The following is a 20,302-nucleotide window of genomic DNA, read 5'->3' as shown; positions in this document are numbered from 1 at the left end:
GAATATGGGGGATATGGGGGAGGGGGGGATATGGGGGAGGGTGGATATGTGGGAGGGGGGGATATGGGGGAGGGGGGATATGGGGGAGGGGGGATATGGGGATATGGGGGAGGGGGGAATATGGGGGATATGGGGGAGGGGGGGATATGGGGGAGGGGGGAATATGGGGGATATGGGGGAGGGGGGATATGGGGGATATGGGGGAGGGGGGGATTTGGGGGAGAGGGGATATGGGGGATATGGGGGACGCTCACCCTGCCTGCTCTGACGAGGTCGTTCACCTTCTTGTGGCACTGGGTGCCTGTCCGTGGTGTCAGGGCCACAGCGGTGACGGCCTCTGCCACCTCCCTCCACAGACGCCGGCTGTGGCGTGGGGCAACTCTGCGGCCGTGCCCGGGATACAGGGCGTCCCTCCTCTGCTCCACCGCATCCAGGAGCGCCTCCACATCGCGTGACTCGAACCTCGGGGCTGAGCGACGGCCAGCCATCAAGTCGGGTGTTGCGGTCGGCTGTTCCGGTCGGGTGGGGGGGGAGCTGCGCGGCCTTATGAGCCGTCACGCCGTGCAGCGCGTATGACGCTGCACGGCGTGAACCACTGCGCAAGCGCGGATCCCGTTACGTCGCTGCTAGCCCATTTCGGGCCGCAGACTATCGGCCCATTTTTATGACGTGACGCAAGTGGGATTTGCGCCGTTTTTTGCGCCGATCGGCGGAGTTTCCGCCGATAACGGAGAATTTCGCCCAATATATCTGAACCTCCAGAAGGCTTTTGATAAGGTGCCGCACAGAAGGTTAATTTGCAAGGTGGGTTCACATAGGATTAGGGATAGCTCATTAGCTTGGATGGAAGAATGCCTGATGGACAGGCGACAGAGAGTCGGGATAAATGGGTCTTTTTTCTGGATGGTACAATGTAACTAGTGGAGTGCCACATGATTCGGTCCTTGAGCCCCAGCAATTTACAATCTGTATTAACGACTTGGATTCAGGGATAGAAGGTTCCATTGCCAAATTCACAGATGACACAAAAATAGAGGTAATAATATACAAATGGATATAGATAGGTTAGGAGAGTGGACCAAAATGTGGCAGATGGAGTTTAACGTGAATAAGTGTGAGGTCATGCATTTTGGTCGATAAAATGGAAAGGCAACTTATTATCTAAATGGGGAGAGACTTTGGGATGCCCCACTGCAGAGGGATCTGGGTGTCCTCGTGCATGAGTCACAGAAAATGAGCATGCAGGTGCAGCAGATAATAAGGAAAGCTAATGCAATGTTGGCATTTATAGCAAAAGGAATTAAGTATAAAGGTAAGGAAGTGTTGTTGCAACTATACAAAGCATTGGTAAGACAGCAACTGGAGTATTGAGCACAGTTTTAGTCCCCTTATTTGAGGAAAGGTGTAGTGGCATTGGAGGCAATTCAGAAGAGGTTCACTAGATTGATTCCAGAGATGAGCGGTTTGTCATATGAGGAGAGATTGAACAGTTTAGGCCTATACTCTCTGGAGTTTAGAATAATGAGGGGAGATCAAATCGAGGGAAACAAGATGCTAAAAGGTATGGATAAAGTAGAGGTGGACCAGATGCTTCCTCTTGTGGGGCATTGGAAAACGAGAGGTCATAATCTTAGAATAAGAAGCAGCAAATTTAAAACAGATTTGAGGAGAAACTACTTCTCCCAAAGGATTGTGATTCTGTGGAATTCGCTACCCCAGAGTGTGGTGGATCAGCCATGATCACATTGAAGGTGTTTAGTCTCGGGAGGCTAAATTCTATGTTCTAGGGAGGAGACGCTCTGGCTGATTTTGCAATCCAGCACTTGGTCTGTAGCATTGTATGTAACAGATGAGGAACATATCAGCTATGATTGAATGGCGGAGCAGACGCAATGGGCCGAATGGCCTAATTCTGTTCCTGTATCTTATGAACTTATGAATTGCTTGCATTCTACTGCAAATATAGCATTACAGCTCTCTTGAAACTGCCAATCTTGTCGAAATACCCTGGATATTTTGATATTATTTTGTGAACTGAGGCGATAGTAGTAGTCGTTTAGGCTACTCTGCCATGAGAGGTCTGACTGCTTCCATGGATTGTCACTAGTGCAAGGTCATGGTGTGCCAGTAGATCTGCAATGAGATTCCTTTTGTCTCCATGATACAGTACATCTGTGACACGTAGGAGGATTGATTGTACTTGCACTCCAGGACAATGGAACCTTTATTTGGAATTAGTGAATCGTTGTACACTAAAAGTTTCAAAACAGTAGGTTTCACCATGACCTTCCATGTTTGTGGATATATGTCTTTCAGAATTCACAGAGGTAGTATGCTCCTGTGTGAATCATGGCCAATAATGAATAGTTGGCAAAATTCTGAAGACATATAATTCAAATGAGAGTGGAAACACTTACCAACTCGACATTTCTGTCTGCTACCTTTGTGTCTGAACAATCACATATGCATCTACTGACAAGGTGGTCTATGGATACTGTAGGCTGCTGTCAAAATTACATGAACTCTAATTGATTAAAATGAAAGTTTAACCTGAGTCTCAACTGGTCTTCCTGTGTAGTCGCTGGGATTCTTCAGCTCTTCTGCTGTTAATCCTGATGTGTTCAGCCTGTGCAGACCTTCATCCCCAATTGCTAGGCAAATTTTTATGGGTTGCTTATCTGGTCCAGACTCATCTGAAAAAATAAACCATGGACAGAATTTTATGTTCTCCGCCAGCAGGTTTGCAGGTGGGGATGACTGTAAATATATTTGGAGGGCAATCCTATTGCGTTCCTGCCGTCCTTTGCAATTTTACAGTGGGTTGGTCGAGGTCTAGGCTGGCCTTCTTGCCCTTGCCTCAACTGAGTGTCTCAAGTGGCCAATTATTGACCATTTAAAGGCTATTCCCCACCGAGCTTCAATTTTCAGGCTGGCAGGAGAAGTTCAGGGCAGGGGAAGCCAAAATTAATGGTGTTCAGACCTCGGGTATGAAATGTGGCGAGGGGGAGGGGGCACCGGGAGGGCCCCAAAAAAGTATGATCCTTCTGGGGGCTTCCTGCCCACCCCCAGTCTCTCGACTGCAACCCCAGTGCCCTCCATCTACACCCCAGGTCTCACCTACCTACCTCATTTTGAGATCCCCGAAACCTATCTGGTCCTGATTCATGTCGGTGCGGAATTTTCCTCTAATGTTTCCAAGTGTCGGTCCCGGTGATAAAACCGGGGATCGTCTTTGGGAAAAATCTCATGTCTGGGAACGATGTCCTCGCAGTCAGCATCAGAGTAAAGCAGACTGGGAACGTTGACCACACAGTCAGCATCGCAGTAAAGCGGACTGGGAATGGTTTCCTCGCAGTCATTTTCACTGATAAGCAGTCTGGGAACAGCATCCTCACACCTAGCATCACAGTGAAGTGGTCTTATAATAAAGTAAAGTAATTATAATAAAGTAATATAAGTAAACAAAGTAGGGTAAGGGAACTCATGTTTTGTTTAATAAAAGGAAGTAAATAAAGGGGTTTCAGGGTAGTCATGGCAGGAGAGCTTGCACCCATGATATGCTCCTCCTGTGCTATGTGGCAAATCACTGGAGCTTCAGTTGTCCCTGGTGACCGCGTATGCAGGAAGTGCGTCCAACTGGAGCTACTGGCTATCCGCATTTCGGAATTGGAGCGGAGGGTGGGTTCACTGTGGAGCATCCGCGATGCTGAGCAGGTCGTGGATAGCACGTTCAGTGAGGTGGTCACACCGCAGGTGAAGATTGAACAGGCAGAAAGGGCATGGATGACAACCAGGTGGATTAGAGGGAGGCACGTAGTTCAGGAATCCCCTGTGGCCATCCCCCTTCCTACAGGTATACCACTTTGAAACTGTTGAGGGAGATGACTATACAGGAGAAAGCAGTGGCAGCCAACTTCATGGCACCATGGGTGGGTCTGCTGCACGAAAGCTGAGGAAGAAGAACGGCAGGGCTACAGTGGTAGGGGATTCATTTGTAAGATGACCAGGATGGTGTTTCTGCAGCCACAAATGAGACTCCAGGATGGTATCTTCCCTCACTGGTGCCATGGTCAGGGGTGTCAGTGAACGGCTGCACGGCATACTGAAGGGAGAGGACAAGCAGACAGATATCATGGTACCAATTGGTACCAATGATATAGGCATAAAAAAGGATGAAGTCCTGCAAGCAGAATTTAGGGAGCGAGGAAGTAGATTAAAGAACAAAAGGTAGTGATCTCTGGATTACTTCCACGTGCAAGTGAGTATAGAAATAGGAGGTTAGTCCATATGAATGCGTGGCTGGAGAGATGGTGCTGGATGGAGGGCTTTAGATTTCTGGGACATGGTGACTGTTTTTCATAGAATCCCTACAGTGGAGAAGGAGGCCATTCAGCCCATCAAGTCTGCACCGACACTCCGACAAAGAATCTTACCTAGTCCCAGTCTCTGGCCCTATCCCTATTCCACCTAACCTGCGCATCTTTGGAAACTACAGAGCAATGTAGCATGACCAATCTACCTAACCGACACATCTTTGGACTGTGGGAGAAAACTGGAGCACCTGGTGGAAACCTACTCAGACATGGGAAGAACATGCAAACTCCTCACAGACAGTCACCCAAAGCCGAAATTGAACCTGGACCCCTGGTGCTGTGAGGCAGCAGTGCTAGCCACTGTATCACCATGCCGTGGGGACAGTGGGACATGTACAAAACGGACGGGTTGCACCTGAACCCAAATGGGACCAGCATCCTTGTGGGGAGCTAATGCTGTTGAGGAGGGCTTAAACTAACTTGGCAGGAGGGCAAGAGAAGGTTCAGCAGGGGGAGATGCACAGCCAAAATTAGAATAGAAAGCAAGTGAATCAGGAAGGCATGGATGTTATAGGCCAGTTAAGTCACAAGGAAGATTGGCAAGATTGGATAGTATTTATTTTAATGCAAGGAGTCTGATCAGCAAGCCAGATGAGTTGAGGGCATGAATTCAAACATGAGGTATGATGTTATTGCTGTCACTGAGACATGGTTCAGAGAGGGGCAGGAATGGCAGCTAAATATTCCAGGATATAGGGGACTAGATTCTCCGTTTGGAGGACTAAGTCCACATGCCGACGTGAAAAGGGTGGTGTTTTACGCCAGGAAAACTGGCGCAAAACGGGCGCCGATTCGCCGTTTTGCTGGGGGCTAGCAGGGAGGCAGCGTAGAGCTCCCAGCTCTAGCTGCCGATATGGCCCGGAGCATTGCCGGGTCCAAAGCCGCGCATGCGCACGCCGGCGGCCTGCAGCGGCCGCGCTGTGCTTCATGGCAGACTCAGCCTGCGGATTCGGACCGTAGAAATAGTACCCCCCTTCGGCCACTCACACGCCCCGGACCACCCGCCCACAGTGCCCCCAGCCCCAAATGGAGCCCCCTCTGGCCGCGGATCAGCCCTCCCCCGACTGTGGCCGGACTGGGGAGACCACACGTGTCCCACGCCGTCGGGAACCCAGCCGGTCGGGGATGGAGCATCGCGGGGCGGGCCTCAGGCAATGACCTGAGGCCCTGGATACGTGGCACGGCGTACTCCTAGAGTATGCCGCTTTTCAGGGAACGGCACCACTTTCACAATGCTCCGCCCCCTATTTTGGCATCATCGGGGATTCTCCTCCCTCTCGCTGAACGCGATTTTGGCGTTGGGGAGTGGAGAATCCAGCCCAGGATATTTAGGCGAAACAGAGAAGGAGGTAAATGAGGAGGGAATGTCGCAGTTGTGATCAGAGAATTATTTACAGCGGTAAGGAAGCACAAAATCTGAGACGGTCTTCAAATGAAGCCTTCTGGGTAGAATTTAAATGCACAATAAGAAGCAATCACATTGCTGGGAGTATTCAATAGGCCCCCTAACAGACCGGGAGAAATAGAAGAGCAGATATGTTGCACATTTCAGAGAAATGTAAAAGTAATTGGGTAGTGATAGCAGAGGATTTCAACTTCCTCAATATTAACTGGGGTAGTCATGGTGTGAAAGATTTAAAGGTAGCGGAATTCTTCAAATGTGTCCAGGAGAACTCTTTAAGCCAGTGCGTAAAATGTCCCACAAGAGAGGGGGGCGGTCCTGAATTTAATTTTAGGTAATAAAGCTGGGCAAGTGGTTGAATTATCAGTGGGGGAGCATTTTGTAGACAGTGATCACAACTCTGTTCGAATCAAGATTGTTATGGAAAAGGACAAGGATGGGCCTGAAATCAAAGGTCTAAACTGGGGAAGGCCGACTTTAATAAGTTCAGATATGGTTTGGTCAGAGTGGACTCGGAGCGGACACTTTTAGGTAAATCTGTGACAGAACAGTAGGACGCATTCAAGAAGGAAACAGGGAGAGTACAGCGCTAACATGTTCCAAGAAAAAAAAAGGATGGAACCAACAAATCCAGCGAACCCTGGATATCGAGGGATATACAGCATTAGATAAGAAGAAATTGGGAGACAGATAGTGAGTATTCAAAACAGTATATAGAATGTGCAAGAGAGAACTTAAAAAGGAATTATGAAAACAAAAAGGGGACATGAAAGGATACTGGCAGGTAAAATAAAGGAAAATCCTAAGTTGTTTTACAAGTGCATTAAGAGTAAAAGGATAACTAGGGAAAAAATAGGGTCCATTAAGGACCACAGTGGTAATTTGTGTGTGGAGCCAGAGGATGTAGGTAGGATTCTAATGAGTACTTTGTGACACTGTTCACTCGTGAGAGGGTGGTGTGGGTATAGAAATCAGGGTGAAGGACTGCGATAGAATTAAAAAGATTAACATAGACAGAGATGAGGTTCTGAGTGGTCTGGCAGACTTAAAGTAGACAAATATTCCAGGGCCAGATGAAATGTATCACAGGCTATTGAGTGAGGGAAGGGAGGAAATATCATGGGTGCTGGCAATAACTTTAAATTCCTCTTTGGCCACAGGAGAGATGTCAGAGGACTGGAGGATAGCCAATGTGGTACCATTATTCAAGAAGGGAGAACAAAGAACAAAGAAAAGTACAGCACAGGAACAGGCCTTTCGGCCCTCCAAGCCCGTGCCGAACATGCTGCCAGACTAAACTACAATCTTCTACACTTCCTGGGTCCGTATCCCTCTATTCCCATCCTATTCATGTATTTGTCAAGATGCCCCTTAAATGTCACTATGGTCCCTGCTTCCACCACCTCCTCCGGTAGCGGGTTCCAGGCACCCACTACCCTCTGTGTAAAAAACTTGCCTCGTACATCTACTCTAAACCTTGCCCCTCTCACCTTAAACCTATGCCCCCTAGTAATTGACCCCTCTACCCTGGGGAAAAGCCTCTGACTATCCACTCTGTCTATGCCCCTCATAATTTTGTAGACCTCTATCAGGTCACCCCTCAACCTCCGTCGTTCCAGTGAGAACAAACCGAGTTTATTCAACCGCTCCTCATAGCTAATGCCCTCCATACCAGGCAACATTCTGGCAAATCTCTTCTGCACCCTTTCTAAAGCCTCCACATCCTTCTGGTAGTGTGGCAACCAGAATTGAACACTATACTCCAAGTGTGGCCTAACTAAGGGTCTATACAGCTGCAACATGACTTGCCAATTCTTATACTCAATGCCCCGGCCAATGAAGGCAAGCATGCCGTATGCCTTCTTGACTACCTTCTCCACCTGTGTTGCCCCTTTCAGTGACCTGTGGACCTGTACACCTAGATCTCTCTGACTTTCAATACTCTTGAGGGTTCTACCATTCACTGTATATTCCCTACCTGCATTAGACCTTCCAAAATGCATTACCTCACACTTGTCCGGATTAAAAACCATCTGCCATCTCTCCGCCCAAGTCGCCAAACATTCTAAATCCTGCTGTATCCTCTGGCAGTCCTCATCGCTATCCGCAATTCTACCAACCTTTGTGTCGTCTACAAACTTACTAATCAGACCAGTCACATTTTCCTCCAAATCATTTATATATACTACGAACAGCAAAGGTCCCAGCACTGATCCCTGAGGAACACCACTAGTCACAGACCTCCAATTAGAAAAGCATCCTTCCATTGCTGCTCTCTGCCTTCGATGACCTAGCCGGTTCTGTATCCACCGTGCCAGCTCACCCCTGATCCCTTGTGACTGCACCTTTTGTACTAGTCTGCCATGAGGGACCTTGTCAAATGCCTTACTGAAGTCCATATGGACAACATCCACTGCCCTACCTGCATCAATTATCTTTGTGACCTCTTCAAAAAACTCTATCAAATTAGTGAGACATGACCTCCCCTTCACAAAACCATGCTGCCTCTCACTAATACGTCCATTTGCTTCCAAATGGGAGTAGATCCTGTCTCGAAGAATTCTCTCCAGTAATTTCCCTACCACTGACGTAAGGCTCACCGGCCTGTAGTTCCCTAGATTATCCTTGCTACCCTTCTTAAACAAAGGAACAACATTGGCTATTCTCCAGTCCTCCGGGACATCACCTGAAGACAGTGAGGATCCAACGATTTCTGTCAAGGCCTCAGCAATTTCCTCTCTAACCTCCTTCAGTATTCTGGGGTAGATCCCATCAGGCCATGGGGACTTATCTACCTTAATATTTTTCAAGACGCCCAACACCTCGTCTTTTTGAATCTCAATGTGACCAAGGCTATTTACACACCCTTCTCCAGACTCGACATCCACCAATTCCTTCTCTTTGGTGAATACTGATGGAAAGTATTCTTTTAGTACCTCGCCCATTTCCTCTGGCTCCACAGTGGGCCTATCCTTCAGTGGGCCAACCCTTTCCCTGGCTACCCTCTTGCTTTTTATGAACGTGTAAAAAGCCTTCGGATTTTCCTTAACCGTTTTTGCCAGTGACCTTTTGTGACCCCATCTAGCCCTCCTGACTCCTTGCTTAAGTTCCTTCCTACTTTCCTTATATTCCACACAGGCTTTGTCTGTTCCCAGCCTTTTACCCTGACAAATGCCTCCTTTTTCTTTTTGACGAGGCCTACAATATCTCTCGTTATCCAAGGTTCCTGAAAATTGTCGTATTTGTCCTTCTTCCTCACAGGAACATGCCGGTCCTGAATTCCTTTCAACTGACTCTTGAAAGCCTCCCACATGTCAGATGTTGATTTACCCTCAAACATCCGCCCCCAATCTAGGTTCTTCAATTCCCACCTAATATTGTTATAATTTGCCTTCCCCCAATTTAGCACATTCACCCTAGGACCACTCTTATCCTTGTCCACCAGCACTTTAAAACTTACTGAATTGTGGTCACTGTTCCCGAAATGCCCCCCTACTGAAACTTCTAGCACCTGACTGGACTCATTCCCCAATACCAGGTCCAGTACAGCCCCTTCCCTAGTTGGACTGTCTCCATATTGTTTTAAGAAGCCCTCCTGGATGCTCCTTACAAACTCCGCCCCGTCAAAGCCCCTGGCACTAAGTGAGTCCCAGTCAATATTGGGGAAGTTGAAGTCTCCCGTCCCAACAACCCTGTTGTTTTTACTCTTTTCCAAAATCTGTCTACCTATCTGCTCCTCTATCTCCCACTGGCTGTTGGGAGGCCTGTAGTAAACCCCCAACATTGTGACTGCACCCTTCTTTATTCTTGATCTCTACCAATATAGCCTCACTGCCCTCTGAGGTGTCCTCCCGTACTACAGCTATGATATTCTCTCTAACCAGTAGCGCAACTCCACCACCCATTTTCCATCCCCCTCTATCCCGCCTGAAATATCGAAATCTTGGAACGTTTCGCTGCCAATCCTGTCCTTCCCTCAACCAGGTCTCTGTAATGGCAACAACATCATAGTTCCACGTACTAATCCAAGCTCCAAGTTCATCTGCCTTACCCGTAATACTTCTTGCATTAAAACATATGCACTTCAGGCCACCAGACCCGCTGTGTTCAGCAACCTCTCCCTGTCTGCTTTGCCTCAGAGCCATACTGTCCCTATTCCCTAGTTCTCCCTCAATGCTCTCACCTTCTGACCTATTGCTCCCATGCCCACCCCCCTGCCATATTAGTTTAAACCCTCCTGTGTGACACTAGCAAACATCGCGGCCAGGATATTTATGCCTCTCCAGTTTAGATGCAACCCGTCCTTCTTAGACAGGTCACACCTACCCCAGAAGAGCTCCCAGTGGTCCAGATAATAGAAACCCTCCCTTCTACACCAGCTGTTTAGCCATGTGTTTAGCTGCTTTATCTTCCTATTTCTAGCCTCACTGGCACGTGGCACAGGGAGTAATCCCGAGATTACAACCCTAGAGGTCCTGTCTTTTAACTTTCTGCCTAGCTCCCTGAACTCCTGCTGCAGGACCTCATGTCCCTTCCTGCCTATGTCGTTCGTACCAATATGCACAACGACCTCTGCCTGTTTGCCCTCCCCTTTCAGGATGCCCGCTACCCATTCAGAGACATCCTGGACCCTGGCACCAGGGAGGCAACATACCATCCTGGAGTCTTTTTCACGTCCACAGAAGCGCCTATCTGTGCCCCTGACTATAGAGTCCCCTATGACTATTACTCTTCTGCGCTTTGACCCTCCTTTCTAAACATCAGAGCCAGCCGTGGTGCCACTGCTCTGGCTGCTGCTGTTTTCCCCTGATAGGCTATCCCCCCCCCCGACAGTATCCAAAGCACAAGGGATTCCTGCACTGACTGCCTGCCCTTTCTGGTGGTCACCCATTTCTCTGCCTGCACCTTGGGTGTGACCACATTTATATAACTGCAATCTATGACGCTTTCCGCCACCTGCATGTTCCTAACTGCATCCAACTGCTGCTCCAACCGAGCATGTGGTCGGCGAGGAGCTCCAGTTGGGTGCACTTTCTGCAGATTAAGCTATCCGGGACGCTGGAAGCCTCCCGGACCAGCCACATCTCACAGTCAGAGCACTGCACCTCTCTATTTGACATTGCGTCAATTAATTAGTAAATTAAATGTTAAAGTTAAAAAAAAAATTACTGTTAACTATATGTTTCCTAGCACTAGATTTCCACTATAAATGTGAAAGGTAAATACAGTACTCTCCGATCTCTGGCTTAGATACCCCTCTAAATTAAGTAATTATGTTTAATTAGTTTAACAATGCTTAATTTTTTAAATTTAGTGTCGATTCACAACCAGCCAATCAGATCGCAGCTTTTCTGAGATGTCACGTCAGTCCCCCCCCCCCCCCCCCACACACACAATTTGAAAAAGGTAATAAAAGTAAAAATGAATAAAAATCACTGAATTACCTTCCGAGGGTCTCAGATGCTCTCTGGTTCTCTCCCAGCTGATTAAAAGTTACAGGCCAGAAGAAAGAGAACAAAACAGTAGGGGAAAAGCACCTTCTCCCACTCTGCACCGAATTACCTCACTGCACCAAATTACCAAGTTCCAAATTCCCACTCTGGATATGTCTCACTCCGACTGTGTCTCCTTTACTTGCGCAAAGCTTACTGAGTGCGCTGGGGGCAAATTTAAACACCTACCCAATTCCGGAACTGCACTCCGGCTCCCTCTCGCTCTCCCGCTCCTGGAAATGAAGGCCGCTGGAAACTGGGGGCAAGTTTAAACACCTACCTGAATCCCAAGCTGCGCTCTGGCTCCCTCTCTCTCTCCCGCTCCTGCAAATGAAGGCCACTGGAACCTGGGGGCAAGTTTAACCACCTACCTGAATCCCAAGCTGCACTCGCTGCACGGAGCTCCCTCTCTCTCTCCCGCTCCCGGAAAAGAAGGCCGCTGGAACTTGGGGGCAAGGTGAAACACCGACCTGAATCCCAAGCTGCACTCCGGCTCCCTCTCTCTCTCCCGCTCCTGGAAATGAAGGCCGCTGGAACCTGGGGGCAAGTTTAAACACCTACCTGAAGCCCAAGCTGCACTCGCTGCGCTCCGGCTCTCTCTCTCCCGGAAATGAAGGCCGCTGGAACCTGGGGGCAAGTTTAAACACCTACCTGAATCCCAAGCTGCACTCGCTGCACTCCGGCTCTCTCTCTCCCGGAAATGAAGGCCGCTGGAACCTGGGGGAAAGTTTAAACACCTAGCTGAATCCCAAGCAGCACTCGCTGCACTCCGGATCCCTCTCTCCCACTCCTGGAGCGAGGGATAAACCAGGAAACTACAGGCCAGTCCGTCTAATCTCAGACATGGGGGGCGTGATTCTCCCCTACCCGGTGGGGCAGGGGTCCTGGTGCCGACGAGTGGCATGAACCACTCCGACGTCGGGCCGCCCCAAAAGTGCGGAATACTCCGAACCTTCAGGGGCTAGTCCCATCCTGGAGTGTTTTGCGCCCCACCGGCCGGGGGGGAAGGGGCTTGGCGCCATGCTAACCGGCACTGAAGGGCCTCCGCCGGCCGGCGTGAATTGGCGCATGCGCGGGGGCGCCAGCGTGTGCTGGCGTCATCCCGGCACATGCGCCGGAGGGTTCGTCTCGTCTCCGCATCGGCCATCGCGGAGGACCACAGCGGCCGATGCGGAGGAATAGAGTGCCCCCACGGCACAGGCCCGCCCGTGGATCGGTGGGCCCCGATCGCGGGCCATGCCTCCGTGGGGGCACCTCTCAGGGCCAGATCCCCCCACACCCCCCCCCCCCCCGAGAACCCCGGAGGCCGCCCGCGCCGCCAGGTCCTGCCGGTAAGGACCTACTTCAATTTACGCCGATGGGACTGGCAAAAAAACGGGGCGGGACTTCGGCCCATCGCGGGCTGGAGAATTCGGGCAGCCCCGGGGCCTATTGAGTCGCGCCGGTCCCCGCCATTCTCCGAGGCGGGCGGCGCAATTCACGTCAGGGCAATTAGGGGGGGGCTGGAGAATTCGGAGGATGGTGGGGAAGGGATTCACGCCGACCCCCGGCGATTCTCCAACCCGGCGGGGGGGTCGGAGATTCCCGCCCGGGGAAGCTATTGGAAGCAATTCTGAGATACAGAATTAATCTGCATTTTGATAGGCAGGGATTAATCGGGAATAGTTAGCATGGCTTTGTTAACAGGAGGTCATGACTGATCAACTTGATTGAATTTTTCAAAGAGGTGACCAGGTGTGTAGATAAGTGAAATGCATTTGATGTAGTCTATTCGGACTTCTGCAAGGGTTTTGATAAGACCCCACATGGAAGACTGATCGTAAAGGTAAGAGCCCGTGGGATCCAAAGAAATTTGGCAAATTGGAACCAGAATTGGCTGAGCAGCAGGAAGCAGACGGTGATGGTCGAGGGTGTTTTTCTGACTGAAAGCCTGTGCCCATGAGGTCCCGCAGGGATCAGTGTTGGGGTGCTTGCTTTTGCTAGTTTATGGTTTATATAAACGATTTAGACATGAATGTAGGAGGGTTGATCCGTAAGTTTATGGATGATATGAAAATGGGGTGGTAAATAATGAGGAGGATAGCCTTCAATTACAGGAGGCTGTGGACAGGCTGGTCTGATTGGCTGATCAGTGGCAAATGGAATTCAATCCAGATAAGTGTGAGGTGATGCACTTGGGCAGGAAAAACAAGGGAAGGGGATACATGATAAATGACAGGACTCTGGGAGGCACAGAGGATCGGAGGGACCTTCGTGTGAATGTACACTGGTCCCTTAAGGGAGCAGAGGGGTGGATACAGTGGGTAAGAAGGCATATGGTATACTTGCCGAGCAGGGAGGTTATGTATAGAACTGTATAAAACATTGATTAGGCTACAGCAAGAGTATTGTGTGCAGTTCTGCAATCCACATTGTAGGAGGGATGTGATAGCACTGGGAAGGGTGCAGAGGAGATTTACCATGGTGTTGCCTGAGTTGGAGAATTTCTGTAATGAAGAGTGATTGGATAGACATGGATTGTTTTCATTGGAGCAGGGGAGACTGAGGGGAGAAATGATTGAGATGTACAAAATCATGAGGGGTATAGATAGAGTAGACAGGAAGAAACATTTCCCCTCAGTGAAGGGATCAATGACCAAGGGGCATAGGTTTAGGTAAGGGGCAGAAGGATTAGAAGGGATGTGAGGAAAAATCTTTTTACCCAGAGAGGGTGGGAGCCTGGAACCCACTGCCTAAAAGGGTGGTGGAGGCAGAGACCGTCATAACATTTAAGAACTATTTAGATATGCACTTGCGATGCAAAGGCAGACAAGGCTATGGTCCAAGTACTGGAAAATGGGATTAGAATACATAAGTGGTTGGTTTTGACCGGTGCAGACGCAGTGGGCCCAAAGGCCTTTTCTGTGCTATATTCAGCCACTTTAAAAAACACTTTTTTCACTTGTTTCCCTCTGTTCTTGTGGTGGCATGCCTCTGATTCACTCGCCCCTGGGAAAACCTAATCTCCATAATCAGTGTGGTGCTCCTTTAAAATGCCTCTCCAGCACTTGCTCCAAGTCCATTTGGGGGAATGGCTGCCAGGAAGACAGCACCACATTTCACAGAGGGAACTCTCACCAAAATTCTGGATGGCGTCGAGCAGAGGCGAGACATCCTCTACCTGCAATTGGCCAGGCATCCAGCAAGAAAGGCCATCCTCTCACCTGGGATGTTGTGGCCTTGATAGTGAGTGCCAGCTTGCTCCATAAGAGGACAGGCTAGTGCTGAAAGACAATGAATGATCTCCTTTGTGCAATCAGGGGAAGTCTGCCTCGTCATGTCTCCCAATGCACTCTGAACGCACCCAACACACCTCCATGATGATCTTACTCACAGCCACCTAATGGGGTCACATTGAAGAGACAAGTATCAAGGAGACATCACAGCCACCAAACCTCCACCAGCGCAGAAACTCACACCTCAGTGGGAATAACTGGTATGGTTTCTGGGGACACACAGATGAGAGCCTCACAACTGAAGATCCACAGCAGACAAAGGAAGGAATGTCCCAGGGATCTGTCACTTGTAGAGATGACGGGCCCAGGACTCTGCTGAGCCCCAGGCCAATGACGTGGGTATGGTCACCCCAGAGCTGCTGGAGTTGCAAAGAATGAGTGGCAAGCCTCAGGATGGGATGACAGCATCCTTCCTTGGACTGCAAAGCCAACTGGAGGATTCCCATCGCATTTTGACCGAGGAGATGGTGCCGTCAATGAAATGCAACAAGGCCAACACTACAAAGGTGGAGACCTCAGTGGATACCTTGATGCAGGATGTGCACTCCATGGCGGGCGATGTCTGCTCCATGGTTCAGCTCATGACCTTCTTGGCTGAGAGAATGAGCTCCATGGTGCAGGGCTTCAACTGCATGGTGCAAGCACCAGTGGAAATCCATGAGTGTCAGCTCCAGAGGACAGCGAGGCTTCTGGATTTTACTCCACCTGCCCCTCCATCAAATGAAGGAGCCACAGGCACCCGAATGGAAGAGGATCAGCAGGAGCACAGCCTGGGATCTTTCACCCAGGTGACCCGATAGGGGTGTCCAGCTCATCTGATTACCCGCTCTCTGTGAGTAACACAATTCCAGCTCTGCATATCTAGGAGGCAGCAGCGCAATACCCGTGCAGCCCGACAGTAGGCCTGGACATTCAATATGCGGGGCCTCCAGGGGACACCGCCAAGGTCATTTCATGCATAAGGGCGTGGAAGGCAGCAGGCCACCTCAACCTCAACCGTGGGTCCTGGGGATACACCGAGACGTATGGGAGGGTGAGGGATAGTGAGACGTGATAGGCACTTACTGGGGGCACAAATGAACCTAGGCACTAGTAAAGATAAGCCACCATTGTGGGTTAGGGTTAGGGTTAGGGTTAGGGTTAGGATGTCAGGCAGGCTTTCAGGGAGCTAGGATGGAAGCTCAGAACGAGAACAAACAGAGTTGTTATCTCTGGGTTGTTGCCCGTGCCACGTGATAATGAGATGAGGTATAGGGAGAGAGAGCAATTAAACACGTGGCAACAGGGATGGTGCAGGCGGGAGGGATTCAGATTTCTGGATAACTGGGGCTCTTTCTGGGGAAGGTGGGACCTCTACAGACAGGATGGTGTACATCTGAACCTGAGGGGCACAAATATCCTGGGGGGGAGATTTGTTAGTGCTCTTTGCGGGGGGTTTAAACTAATGCAGCAGGGGCATGAGAACCTGGATTGTAGTTTTAGGGTACGGGAGAATGAGAGTATAAAGGTCAGGAGCACAGATTTGACTTCGCAGGAGGGGGTCAGTGTTCAGGTAGGTGGTTTGAAGTGTGTCTACTTCAATGCCAGGAGTATACAAAATAAGGTAGGGGAACTGGCAGCATGGGTTGGTACCTGAGACTTCGATGTTGTAGCCATTTCAGAGACATGGATAGAGTAGGGACAGGAATGGTTGTTGCAGGTTCCGGGGTTTAGGTGTTTTAGTAAGCTCAGAGAAGGAGGCAAAAGAGTGGGAGGTGTGGCGCTGCTAGTCAAAAACAGTATTACGGTGACGGAGAGGATGCTAGATGGGGACTCTTCTTCCGAGGTAGTATGGGCTGAGGTTAGAAACAGGAAAGGAGAGGTCACCCTGTTGGGAGTTTTCTATAGGCCTCCAAATAGTTCTAGGGATGTAGAGGAAAGGATGGCGAAGATGATTCTGGAAAGAGCGAAAGTAACAGGGTAGTTATTATGGGAGACTTTAACTTTCCAAATATTGACTGGAAAAGATATAGTTCGAGTACATTAGATGGGTCGTTTTTTGTACAGTGTGTGCAGGAGGGTTTCCTGACACAATATGTTGACAGGCCAACAAGAGGCGAGGCCACTTTGGATTTGGTTTTGGGTAATGAACCAGGCCAGGTGTTAGATTTGGAGGTAGGAGAGCACTTTGGGGACAGTGACCACAATTCGGTGACGTTTACGTTAGTGATGGAAAGGGATAAGTATACACCGCAGGGCAAGAGTTATAGCTGGGAGAAGGGCAATTATGATGCCATTAGACATGACTTGGGGGGGGATAGGTTGGAGAAGTAGGCTGCAAGTGTTGGGCACACTGGATAAGTGGAGCTTCTTCAAGGAACAGCTACTGCGTGTTCTTGATAAGTACGTACCGGTCAAGCAAGGTGGAAGGCGTCGAGCGAGGGAACTGTGGTTTACCAAAGAAGTGGAATCTCTTGTTAAGAGGAAGAAGGAGGCTTATGTGAAGATGAGGTGTGAAGTTTCAGTTGGGGCGATTGATAGTTACAAGGTAGCGAGGAAGGAGCTAAAGAGAGAGCTAAGACGAGCAAGGAGGGGACAGGAGAAGTATTTGGCAGGTAGGATCAAGGAAAACCCAAAAGCTTTCTATAGGTATGTCAGGAATAAAAGAATGACTAGGGTAAGAGTAGGGCCAGTCAAGGACAGAGATGGGAAGTTGTGTGTGGAGTCTGAAGAGATAGGCGAGATACTAAATGAATATTTTTCGTCAGTATTCACTCAGGAAAAAGATAATGTTGTGGAGGAGAATGCTGAGACCCAGGCTATTAGAATAGATGGCATTGAGGTACGTAGGGAAGAGGTGTTGGCAATTCTGGACAGGCTGAAAATAGATAAGTCCCCGGGGCCTGATGGGATTTATCCTAGGATTCTCTGGGAAGCCAGGGAAGAGATTGCTGGGCCTTTGGCTTTGATTTTTATGTCATCATTGGCTACAGGAATAGTGCCAGAGGACTGGAGGATAGCAAATGTGGTCCCTTTGTTCAAGAAGGGGAGTAGAGACAACCCCGGCAACTATAGACCGGTGAGCATCACGTCTGTTGTGGGTAAAGTCTTGGAGGGGATTATAAGAGACAAGATTTATAATCATCTAGATAGGAATAATATGATCAGGGATAGTCAGCATGGCTTTGTGAAGAGTAGGTCATGCCTCACAAACCTTATCGAGTTCTTTGAGAAGGTGACTGAACAAGTAGACGAGGGTAGAGCAGTTGATGTGGTGTATATGGATTTCAGTAAAGCGTTTGATAAGGTTCCCCACGGTAGGCTATTGCAGAAAATACAGAGGCTGGGGATTGAGGGTGATTTAGAGATATGGATCAGAAATTGGCTAGCTGAAAGAAGACAGAGGGTGGTAGTTGATGGGAAATGTTCAGAATGGAGTTCAGTTACAAGTGGCGTACCACAAGGATCTGTTCTGGGGCCGCTGCTGTTTGTCATTTTTATCAATGACCTAGAGGAGGGCGCAGAAGGGTGGGTGAGTAAATTTGCAGATGACACTAAAGTCGGTGGTGTTGTCGAAAGTGCGGAAGGATGTAGCAGGTTACAGAGGGACATAGATAAGCTGCAGAGCTGGGCTGAGAGGTGGCAAATGGAGTTTAATGTAGAGAAGTGTGAGGTGATTCACTTTGGAAGGAATAACAGGAATGCGGAATATTTGGCTAATGGTAAAGTTCTTGGAAGTGTGGATGAGCAGAGGGATCTAGGTGTCCATGTACATAGATCCCTGAAAGTTGCCACCCAGGTTGATAGGGTTGTGAAGAAGGCCTATGGAGTGTTGGCCTTTATTGGTAGAGGGATTGAGTTCCGGAGTCAGGAGGTCATGTTGCAGCTGTACAAAACTCTGGTACGGCCGCATTTGGAGTATTGCGTACAGTTCTGGTCACCGCATTATAGGAAGGACGTGGAGGCTTTGGAGCGGGTGCAGAGGAGATTTACCAGGATGTTGCCGGGTATGGAGGGAAAATCTTATGAGGAAAGGCTGATGGACTTGAGGTTGTTTTCGTTAGAGAGAAGAAGGTTAAGAGGAGACTTAATAGAGGCATACAAAATGATCAGGGGGTTAGATAGGGTGAACAGTGAGAGCCTTCTCCCGCGGATGGAAATGGCTAGCACGAGGGGACATAGCTTTAAACTGAGGGGTAATAGATACAGGACAGAGGTCAGAGGTAGGTTCTTTACGCAAAGAGTGGTGAGGCCGTGGAATGCCCTACCTGCAACAGTAGTGAACTCGCCAACATTGAGGGCATTTAAAAGTTTATTGGATAAGCATATGGATGATAATGGCATAGTGTAGGTTAGATGGCTTTTGTTTCGGTGCAACATCGTGGGCCGAAGGGCCTGTACTGCGCTGTATCGTTCTATGTTCTATTGTAATAACGCACTAGTATTAATAATCACTTTGTTCACCTATAAGAATCCACTATGATGCCATGTGATGGCGCCATGCACGGCAACCCCACCCCACCACTCACTTGGTGTGAGAATGGCAGCATTATGTCTCTCCCACCTCCCACACTGATAGCACAATAAAGCCACGCTGCTGCTGGAATAGTCCCCCTGTCCCCCAGACCCCCAACCCCCATCCATGGGATGTTCACCCCCCTCCCACCCACAGCAACACTCAGTTCTCTCATGTCTGCCAGCGTTCTCTAGTTATGAGGATGCCAAGGGTATGAAAACCTGTGAAAGTCTGTCCACTTCATCAGTAGGTGGAGCAAAACACTGGGAGCCCTGACCTTCGAGGAAGCAGTAGCAGCTGAGATGTGCCATTCAGCCTCTCTGGGCCCTTAGACGACCTGTTCAGTGGCAAGTTGAATTGAACTCTGTGTCAGACAGGTGTCAGACATTTTTCAGAGGTTAAGAAGAGCATCGCTCTGTCCTCACTGCAAGTCATCATCATTATTCTGCAGCATCCAGCCAATCGCTTTAGCCCATGAATGTTGCCACCATCATGATGATCTCTTGCAGGCACTACAGTAGTGAGAGGATATCAGATCCCATGGTGGTAAATGGGAACACACCTGCATAATGTGCATCACATGTTCACGGACGATCTGGACATTGAGGTAGTGGTATCTCTTGTGGTTCACAAATGATGCCCCATGCTGCTGTGGGAAGTGCAGAGCCACGTGGATGCAGTCAATGACACCCTGCACCTGGGGCATGCCTCTAGTAAAAGCAAAGCCCAGGGCCCTGGTGTTCTGGCTCATCTGGTCCTGGTCCAAGTTGATGTACAAGTGGGCCCTCGCAAATCCATAGAACCCTAACAGTGCTGAAGGGGTCCATTGGGCCCATCGAGTCTGCACCGATCCTTCGAAAGAGCAGACCACTTAGGCACACTCCCCCACCTGATACCCATAACCATGTGCGTTGATCATGGCCAATCCAACTATCCTGCACATCTTTGAATACCAAAGGGCAGCTTATCATGGCCAATCCACCTAACCTGCCCGTCTTTGGACTGTGGGAGGAAACCGGAGCACCTGGAGGAAACACACGCAGACACAGTCCTGTGACTCCACGCAGTCACCCAAAGTCAGAATTGAACTGGGGTCCCTGGCATTGTGATACAGCAGTGCTAATCACTGTGCCACTCTGTTAGCATCTATGACTTCCCTTATGCATCTATGCACGGAAGACTGATAGATGCTGCACAAGTCCCCTGTGCAGCCTTGAAACGAGCCGCTGGCATAGGCGTTCAGGGAGGCGGTGACTTTCAGGGCC

Source organism: Scyliorhinus torazame, chromosome 10, assembly GCF_047496885.1.
Source record: "Scyliorhinus torazame isolate Kashiwa2021f chromosome 10, sScyTor2.1, whole genome shotgun sequence".
Classification (NCBI taxonomy): Eukaryota; Metazoa; Chordata; class Chondrichthyes; order Carcharhiniformes; family Scyliorhinidae; genus Scyliorhinus; species Scyliorhinus torazame.
The sequence above is the reverse complement of the archived record's forward strand: the minus strand, read 5'-3'. Positions refer to the sequence as shown.